Source organism: Corvus brachyrhynchos, unplaced genomic scaffold (assembly GCF_000691975.1).
Source record: "Corvus brachyrhynchos isolate BGI_N302 unplaced genomic scaffold, ASM69197v1 scaffold169, whole genome shotgun sequence".
NCBI lineage: Eukaryota > Metazoa > Chordata > Aves > Passeriformes > Corvidae > Corvus > Corvus brachyrhynchos.
This window is the reverse complement of record NW_008240030.1, coordinates 1498198-1508938: the sequence shown is the minus strand read 5'-3', so window position 1 is coordinate 1508938 and position 10741 is coordinate 1498198. Positions and strand designations below refer to the sequence as shown.

The window sequence follows — 10741 nt, the reverse complement described above, 5'->3', positions numbered from 1 at the left end:
ACCTGCACAGCTTTTTCTCCACAACCAATCATAAAACCTCCCATGTGCTCCCAATGCTGGCCAGGAGCTGCCAAGGGCTGGATGGCATCTTAATCACTGTACAAGTCCAGTGTTTCCCTGGAAAGGCTCATTGTCTGCTGATTTGTTTTAAAGCAGGTCATGAACAAGAATACATTTGATTCACTGTGAATGGATATCAGAGGGCAATAAAAGCCTGGGAACATGAAATCCTCTTCTCATTGCCGTTCTCTTCTAGTATGGATTAAAACACTAACGTTCTCAGACACTGATGTGTCCTGAAGAATATGGTAACCATTTTTGGAAACATCAGTGAATAAAGATAATTTATTGCAACAAGATTGGTTGGCAACACAATACATCAGCAAAATTCTGGAAGTTTACCACATCTGCATTTATTTCCTGACTTTCGCTATGATTAGTGGGAGGAAACCTATACAACCTGTGTGATGATTTCTGTTCAATTATTCCTAGAGCCTTCACTAAATATAGTCAATCACAAGGAAAGCAGAAGTTTTATATAAATTTATGAAGTTTTTCTTAAAATCACACTATTTTAAATGGAAAAATAAAGATATTACATAGTTTACTTACTCTTAACTGACATACCAGAATTATATTTGTTCTAACAGTGTGTCAAATGTTCTTGTTTTTCCATATAACTCTGACAATTTGTTAGAATTTCCTAGAACTTCATTATCATGTTACAGAATTGATTTTTACCTTCAGTTTTCCAATTTCTATTCTCTATTTATTTGACTATGATGTGAAATTTCACTGTAAATGAAATCCTAAAATCATTACTCATGTATTTATCACTAGATATAGTCCATGTGTCTATGTAAAGTTTAGGTATGTTCTTTTCTTGTTTCAAGGACACAATTAAGGGAAAGAAGTATTGGTACATTCACGGAATCACATACAGGTTCCCATACGTTTCTCATACATATCATAACATGCACCCATGGTGGCAGAATAATTTATATATCTCTAAAAGTTTTATCCTTAAGATCTAGTCTGATACTCTGCACAAAAATTGGAAAGAGAAAAATGGTAGATTTTAGTCAAGTATGTTGTCAGACACTCCAGCATGTGTTGGCTGCAAACATCAATTTGTGATGCTTTGTTTTGGTAGAGAAAGTGTGTATTACTTCTGTTTTAAGGTAAAGGTTTAACTTTTAAGTCACATTTCTAGGATGAAAGAAAAAGAAATACATGTCTGTGTCCTTCACTTTTTGGGCTTCCTCCCATCCCTGCAACACTGATTTAAAACATGTGAGTGAATCCAAGTGCTCCCCAGTAAGCAAAGAAACGAGTTTTTTTAAAAAACCCCAATGCAAATACACACAAACAGTACACTTACGTATGAAAATGCAAGAGCCTTGTAGAAGACTCTGTAAGATGTCCCTGCTCTCACAGCCCACTTTTCCTATGCCATTTTTTTTGGCAAGGGCCAAAGCATTTCTCAAGTCTAAAGATGCAACTCTACAGAATGACCCATATTAGTGAGTGGTCAACTAGCAGAAAAAGAACCAAAGAGGAAAGCGTTAGAGCAGCGGTATCAAGCCTATTTTGAGCAGGACAAAATTTCAGCCAGAATATATATATTTTAACAGGGTGCTTTATAGCTGTACCAGTCTCTTTGAATCCAGACTTCATAGCAGGGAACAGACTGCAAACCCCTGTGTCAAACCGGTGAGGGTTATTTGACATGCAGAAGCAAGATGTGCAAGAGCTTCATTCCCTTCCATATTCAAGATATGAAAGTGGTGCCCCAAGAAGGGCTAGAGAATATCAGGTGCCTGCAAAATCAAGCAGAATCTACAAAGGCCAATAATCATCTGCTCCCATTCTCATCCAGTTGTGGGAAAAATTTTACTTGTCTAGAAGTCATTTTAGATAAGTAACTCCAAATCTACCTCTGCTAATATGCTTGAGGGAGGAAGCAGTATGGCTTGGAAAGGAGTGTAGTGCATGGTGATTTTTCAGACTGTGTAGCAATGATGCCATGATGATTTTTTGCCTTTTCTCTTATACTCCTTTTATATACCTTTTAATAGCTTTTGTATTCTTAGTGGGTTTTTAGCCTATATTCTTAGACTTATTTGTCAAGCTAGGAGACTAAACATCTTAGAAGCCTTGTAGTTAGGGATCAGAAGGCCCCAGACACCAAGGTCCTCTCCACAACACATTTTGTAAACTAAGATAGAAACATCAAGGGGAAGGTCCCTCGGGGAGGGGGGCTCACTTTAGCCTCCCATTGGGGAATCTTTGATAGGTATGCTAATTAGTAAGACCTATAATGTTATACTCGATCGATTGTGGGTGTGCATTGTGGTGTGCATTTCGGCGCATTCCACCCAGGCGTGGTGCACCTAAGGATCCTTAAAATAAAAAATAAACCCCTTTATCCCTTCTAACCATGTTTGAGTCTTGATTTTAAGACCAGGAAAAGGCATCACAGCACAAAGGCAAGCAGAGTGCAAACTGGCCTTAAAAAGCAGTGAAATCTTCCTCTTGGTTTTAACTGCCCTTGTACTCAAACAGAAGCTATGTCATTAAGCAAAATTATGCTTAGATATGGTGACTGTAAACAGATGTTCTTTTCGCAGTCCTAATTACTGTCTAACTGAGGTATTCTGGACTGACAAAAGCATCATAAGGACATGCTCAGCACAGTACCTATAAGCATTATTTGGTTTAGTTAGAAATTGGAAGGAGCTTCACTGGGATTCAGAGTTTATCATTATACGCTTTTACAGATTTTATTCAAGGATATGATGTACTGAGTTTTACACTGAATTTTTCCAGAAATTCCAGCACTTCATATGTATAGTTTTTTGCACATAAGGAAAATGTATGGACAAAGGGCTTGTATTTAGTGTGCATATTTTTAGTCACCAACTAGCAACATCCTTAAACCTGTCTTGTTTCTGTGGAGCAGATGTGACAATCTATGGAGAAATATGTGAAACTAATAAAAAGGGATTAATTGCTGATGAAGGAAAACTTCAAAGGTTAGCTGAAAACTTATGAAGCAAGCTAAGGTATAGTTTAAAAAAAAGCTCAGTTCTCATGGATCTCAACAAAAACTGTACTCTCAGAGACCTTATAGAGCTTGGATTACAGTCTGATGTTCACAGTAACTTCTACGCTAAAACATAAAAAGAAATTCAAGGAAACTCACGAAGTGAACAATGAATATCTGCACCTGTGATCTAGAATTAAACACTATATTGTATTTGCTCACCTCTGGTTAGAAAGTTTGAATAATAACAAATTTAAAATAAACAAGCCTTGCTACCGTCTTTTAAAAAAATCTCAAAAACTTTCAATGATGTTGAGAATTAGTACATTTAATCTGCCACGAAGTATTAATTGTATATATTCATCTAACTGTTCCTTACAGATCCCATGTCCTTCCCCACATTTTGGGTTGAATCCCATCCAAGTAGAGGGAAAAAATAAAGTTCATTATTATTTCACTGCTAATATTCTACTATGGACATATACAGTATCTTCTGTCTAAAGTTAGGGATTTAAGAGCTAGTTTTCCAAATTGTCCAAAACCAGCTACTGCCTGGAAATCTTTGTCAAATGTTTCCAGATAGGTACAAATCTAAGGTTCTTGTCAGAAAGAGCTCTTGAGAGCTCCTCTAGGACAACTCAAAATACTGTCACTAAATCGTGCTAATCCTATGCAACCATCTCTTTTCTTTTGGCCTACAACCCATTATTATAACAATAAGGACCCTAATGTAGAAGAAGTAAGAAGAGATCCTTATCTTTTTTCCATCATGAATGCCAGTGGAAGTACTATAAAGGTACTGAGGTGACATAGAACTTACCTTTTAAGATTCCATGATCTTTGTGGTGGGAATCAGCCTCCTCATATATAAATAAAATATTATGAATAAAAATCATCAGTCACATTGTTGATTCCTTACAGTCACACTCAGAGCCTGAGACGCTACTAATTGTGCTTTGGATGGAAGACTTTATACAAATGGATGCTCTTGATCCCCTCAAGAACGAAGGGGCCAGAAGAAGGTAGCTGAGGCTCTAAAATGAGCACCATTGCCAACTTCAATCTATTTAGCATGCCTGAAGTGCAGCAGAATTTCTTGCAGCTAGCCACTTATTGGCTCAATTATACATATTTTATAGAGTACCTAAATGGTCCTGAAGAGGCCAGGATAGAGATGGAAACGCTCCCTTCCAGCTTGACCTGCTGGTCTGTAAACAACAGGACTCCACTGTTGAGATTGGATGGGTTACCCTTCCTTCTCGGACCAGGGTAAGAGAGCAGAGGAGACTGCTGTTCTGCTAAGTTCTTTATTTCATACTCTCATATCTTTCTTGAAGGCAGAGTTCGAAGGGGGTTACATGATAAAGGCAAGCAGCAACAGCAAACAGCAGGCAGAAAACAATTTCTTCTTCTAATTCTAGTTTCTTCTATATGCTCTATATTTTTTCTCACAGAAGTGTGGATTATATTTGTTAATTGACCAATAAGATTAACACACGGTTCTAATTTTCCTTTTCTTAACCTATCCTGGTCTAAGTCCAACAGTCGTAAGTCATACACAAGTGTTACATAGGTATTACACAGATTTGCTTATACAGTTTCTATCAACTCTTTATGTGAACACTCTATCTAAAAAATGTGAACAGTATAATTCTATCTATATTTTGTCTAAAGTAAAGAATTCTGTGAAAAGGTAACACTGCTGCAGTAAGAACTGTGTTTAAGGTCTCTGTTGCAGCTTTTTAATGTTTAAGGCACTTAGCATATATTCCTACTAAAAGTTAAAAACCTCTATTTCTATTTCACTTTGGTGTGACTTCATGTATGTCAGCTTATCCAAAGGTTTTAATTCAACCCCTGTGCTTTGGCTTCCCTCTGTGGCTGAGTCCAGAGGAGCTTTCACTTCAACACCCCACAAGTATACTCACCTGTATTGCAGGTGGCATTTACACAGATACAAGAACTCTTTCACAGACAGAAATTGATTGTCCCCTTTAATTTACCACTCTGCAAGGAAGGTTGTTGCTGTTGTACTGGGGACGGTGAGAAAAACGACACAGACTTCAGTCCAGGAAGGAAATGGAATTATTTATTAATTTCCAAACTCGTTTATATAACCTGGTTCGCTTGAATGGCATAAGGTTATTGGTCCTTTGACCATCCACCTCTTAGAATGATTGGTTAAACCCTACAACACCCATTTCAAAATATTTCTCCAGTCAGTAACATAACAAGCTGCATAACAATCTTGCACCTGCAAGATAAAGGATTGGTTTACAAAAACCTCTCACTGTTTACAGCTAGAACACGTGTGAAAGCAAGCTTTCACATGGATGCTGGCAGAAAGCTGGAAAATTTCTCTGCATCAAGCTTTCAGCATCCACAGAAGGTGGCATGTAACCATACAGCCAGAGAAGGAACAGCTAAGTAGGACTGACTGAGTGGAACTGCTGTGGAGAGTGTCAGCCCTGGAGCCTTGCTAACCCAAGCGGACAGACACCAGCCACACATCGGGGCTGCGCCTGCTCCCATGAAACCAGTGACAGCATTGATTAGCTTCAGTTGTTTCCTATTGATATTTAAACAGGTGGCTAATGACTATGAGTAACATCAGGGCCCTAAAGATGTATATAAGCATCTACAGATGCTGCAATTACTTTTCCAGCAGAAGGCCTGGCACTAAGCTGTTCCTTTGCTTTTCCTGCAAAGTGGTCTATGTCTCCATTGCTTTAAGAACCGCCTATAGCAAAAGCAAGAACTTCTAATTCCCAAATCACAGTTATGATTGAGTCATGGCCACTCTTACAGACACTTGTCTTCTCTTGAATAAAGATCCCTAAATTTTAAAATTCAAATAACTACAAGGTATGATAAGTAACTGAGCAGTCCCAAGTTAAAATCCGACTATAATTTAATCATGTAAGAGTTTTACCTTTTAAATAGTTAAATAAGCATGATAACTTTATAAACAAACAGCCAGAAATGGTTTCTCTCTCCAGGTTTACATGCAATAGAAATAATACAACTGCCTGTAATATCGAACCAAACAGTAAATTGAAGGTGTGGTTATGGATTTAGGAGATACAGGATATTTTTGTGTCAATAGTACCATCTGCTGGATATCAAGAAGGTAAGAGGTAGAGACTAATCAATATTTACAAAAGTCAGATTATGGCATAATTTGATACTAGTCTTGGACAAATGTCAGCATAACTAGACTGCTACAAATGAATCGATAACAAATTGTCAGATCTTCTAATGCACTCCCAAAATCCTGCAGAAAGGTCACTGACATTTTGAATATGTATTTTTTGTTAAATCAGATATTCAAAACTCACTACACATAATTCATCAGATGAATAAAAAAAAATTCAAACTGATCAGCTGTCCCAGTTTGAGACAAATTCGGAGGAATGTCCAAAATGAACATCCTCTGATAGAAGGCAGGTTTCAGCCAGCCCTCCCCTACCAGGTTTGGGAAAAAATTCCTCGGAGGAAAGTGAAAGAAGAAAAACTATTTATTTGACACAATGCACAATGGGAAAAGAATAATGCTAAATAATAAAACCTCTCGCTGTGGAGAGAACCTGGTAAACTTCCGGAGTCCTTTGTGGGTGTGGCTTTCTCCTCTTTGGAGCTGGGTTGGCTTGGGCCCCTCCAGGCCAAGGCGTAAGGTCTCCTGGTGTGTTCTGGTATTGTTGAACAGTCCAGAAGACAAGAAGAAGAAACTGAAGTCCCAGGAAAATAAAGGAGTTTAATTCTCTGTCTCTCTTTTCTGAGAAAAGGAGCCAAGAGCCCAGGAAAAGCAGGAAGGTGCTTGCCTCCGCTCTTGCCACTGCAGAAGCACACAGAGGAGATAGAGTGACCTTGAAGCACAAACTGCTTTGAAAAGTTCATCTGGCCTTTTTTTTCCTTCTCTCACACCCAGTTTTAAAGACACAGAAAGGCACAGGAATCATGCCTGGGCATAGAGCGGCGATAGGGGATACATACACATCATGAAGTCACCCCAAGACATCAGCCTAGCAGCCCCACTTAAAAGCAATGTGCTACTACTATTAATGCCAGTGTTCAGTATGGGTTTTGGTGGTGTTCTTTAAGTTATTTACACATCTAATGTGTTATATCACTACAAAGTTATTTGGCAGGGTGGGAGGAGTGGACAAAAATGCCCTCAAAGCACTAAAACAAGCACGACCCCCACCTCCCCCATCTGTTACTATGAGCTAGGCATTAACATTCTGTGAAATCCCAAAAATAAGCAGCTATTAAAGGACGTCAAAACCAAGTGACTTCACTGAAAGGTTAAAGCTTCAGCAAGAAAATCATCAGCCTTGAAACCCGCTGGTGATGACATATAGGTCCTCTGACACAGAAAATTTTTACCATATTTTTGCTACTTCTCAATAGACAACTTTCTGACTATGTTATATAAGCACATTAAAAGAACCACTCACCTTTTCTGTTATGTATCTTACCCCAGGTCACACTTTCTTCAGAAAGCTGTGATCTCTTTCTCCATGAAGAGTTCTGTCCAAGCGCACTTCAATCTTTCTCTACATCTTAACAGATTTGCAGCAAAATCTCTTTTAGTTACCTTCGGGGATCTGATGGATTCAATGGGGGACTGCAAGCAACAGAGAACTCAGTTGTAATCTAAAGCTTGACAAATACTGAACACTTAATCCACAAAACAGTAGCACCTTGATACTCTAAAAATAAATAAAATTTATAAATGCTTTCATTACAAAGCAGAAAATTAATTTGTAACACACTACACCATGCAGCAGGAAAGTCACAGTACCTCCACTGCAGCTTCCAGGAACACTGGTGCCTTTTCCTGGTCTTAAAATCAAGACTCAAACATGGTTAGAAGGGAAAAAGAGATTTTACCTCTATATTTATTTTAAGGATACTTAGGTGCACCACGTCTGGGGGGAATGCGCCGAAATGCACACCACAATGCACACCCACAATCGATTGAGTATAACATTATAGGTCTTACTAATTAGCATACCTATCAAAGATTCCCCAATGGAGGAACCGTCCCCTGGATGTTTCTATCTTAGTTTACAAAATGTGTTGTGGAGAGGACCTTGGTGTCTGGGGCCTTCTGATCCCTAACTACAAGGCTTCTAAGATGTTTAGTCTCCTAGCTTGACAAATAAGTCTAAGAATGTAGGCTAAAACCCACTAAGAATATAAAAGCTATTAAAAGGTATATAAAAGGAGTATAAGAGAAAAGGCAAAAAATCATCATGGCATCAACACAACACAGCCCAACTGCTCTGCTGAGCTCTTCTGCTCTCCTGCATATAAGCTCAGCCTCTCCAGTAAGGGCAGCAGGTAAGCCTCCTTCTCTCCACCTTCCAATGCACCTCACCAGTCTCTCATTATGACAGTAAGACTTTTGATGGCCAGTTCAGAAAGATCTGTGTGTTTTGTGACTTGTGTCAAGTACTTAGTTCAGCAACCCAGTTACCCACTCTGATGACCTAACAGGCTTGAGAAGTGGGTCTGTATGAACCCTGTGAAGTCCAATGCCAGGTGCAAGGTGCTGCACATGAGTCAGGGCAATCCCAAGCACAAATACAAGCTGAGCAAAGAATGGATTGAGAGGGGTCCTCAGGAGAAGGCCATGGCTGTGAGAAGCTCAACATGACCTAGCAATGTGCACTTGCAGCCTAGAAAGCCAACCACATATTGGGCTGCATGAAAAGCAGTGTGACCAGCAGGTCAAGGGAGGTGACTGTCTCTTTACTCTGCTGTTGTGAGACCCCACCAGGAGCACTGTGTACAGCTCTGGGGCCCCCAACATAAGAACAACATGTTGGAGAGTCCAGAGAGGACCATGAAGACCCTCAGAGGGCTGGAGCACCTCTACTATGGAGACAGGTTGAGAGTTGGGGTTCTTCAACCTAGAGAAGAGAAGGCCCCAGAGAGGCCTTAAAGCCCTTTCCAGTACATACATGCATACAAGAGAGCTGGAAAGATTTACAAGAACGTGCAATTGTAAGATTGGCTTCAAAGCGGGAATGTCTTTAAACTGAAAGAGGGTAGATTTAGATGAGGTAATAAGAGGAATTTCTTCACTGTGACAGTAGTGAGGCAGTGGCAGAGGTTGCCCAGAGAAGCTGTGGGTGCCCCACTCCTGAAAATGTCTAAGCCCAGGCTGGATGGTGAATCACGCCACAACCGGGCCAGGAGACACTTCAGAGACAGAGTCAGAGAAGCGGGTATTTGCTTTATTCGGCACGCTGGGTGTGTGGGGATCGCTCCTCCAAAACACACACTGGTGCTTTCTACAAGACAGTATTAAGGGTTAAATTATGAATATTCATCACATTCCTTGGGACAGGTGTGGTTATACAAATTATTTCTCGGAAGTCATTAATATCATTAGCATACGGGTCACGCATGCGCTGTGTGTCCTGGTGGTCACACTGGGGAAGGCTCCTCTTCTTCCTCAGGGGTCTTTCTGATGAAGGCCAGTAGTCATCCTCTCAGTGAACTTTTCACCTTTCTCCCTGGGCATGCCTAGTCCTTCGAGGAATGATTCAGCAGTCTCTGAGATGATCCTTGTCCCCTCTATCTTGACAAGATTAGGGTGAATTCGGCTTCTTAGGTTGTGTACTTAACATCTGCTGTCTGAACTAACATTTGCTGTCTCCCAATAGTTAACTTGTGCTTACATGAGTTAGTTATTGACTGCCCCTTCTTCAATCTCCCCTTTTCTTTGGTTATTTGTAATTCTTTACAAATCTTGCATGTCTTTAAAGTAAGAACCCTTCTCTATTTTATTTCTAAGTTTATGCTTTTGTCATTGAGCATAAGCATCACGATTCCAAGTACATAGTATTTTACAACAGTAACTACTAATACAAACACTAAGTAACAATGCAATAACACAAATAGCTATTACAAACAATTGTTTAAGCCACGATAAGTTGGGTAACCATGATGTAAGTTTGTCCCATACCTCTTTAAATCCCCAAGAAGTGTCGTCCAAGGTGATCTGATGTAGTGTCTATGTTTTTTCCAGAATTGTCTGCAAATCTGTTTCTATTCATTTGTCTAAATCAACATAACTACAACAGCTTGTATTTGTACATACTCCTCCTTCCTTGACACACAGCAAATCTAATGCAAGTCTATTCTGTATGGCTAATTGTGAGTTGCTCTTAATCTCAATTTGCTGTGCTCTTATGGCATCTGCACTGGCATTCATTATGGTTTCTACAGTAGCAGAAAGGTTCACTATTGCTTTCTCTAGTTCACTTACTCCGAGTCCCGGTATAAACCATCTGGCAAAGCTGTGAAATCTAGTGGGCCTATCTATTAAGGGGTTTGATGTCCTTTTGGTCCTCCGTATAAAAGTCAGGAATAAGCCTTGTAGTTGAGAAACAACAGTAATGTGGGGAAATACTGGTCCTATGGCACAGCAGCCTTGCCATCCCAAGGGTAAAACTTTATAGGCCTTGTGACCACATATCCAGTACCAACCCTGCCCTGTGGGCACTGGCCAACCCTTTGGCTTTGGTCCTCATCTTGTTTGATTCTTATTCCACATGTTGGCCCGCCCATAGGTCCAGAATTCTGAGCAGTTAGCATAACTCCCTATAAATGTTAAGTTTCCGTATTTGGAGTCTGTCTTATTCCCTCCTGAGTTTTTAGGTACAGATTCTTCCCAGCACC

The 10741-nt window shown here is 39.8% G+C and overlaps 1 long non-coding RNA gene across 1 annotated transcript in view; it reads left to right on the top strand.

Moving 5' to 3' along the window:
* LOC108449005 overlaps positions 1 to 6596 on the top strand; it is a 9414-nt gene extending 2818 nt beyond the window's left edge. The window contains exon 3 of the long non-coding RNA XR_001865099.1: positions 5107 to 6596. This is a non-coding gene — a long non-coding RNA (uncharacterized LOC108449005). The remainder of the gene's footprint in view (positions 1 to 5106) is intronic.
* The last annotated feature ends 4145 nt before the right edge of the window (positions 6597 to 10741 follow it).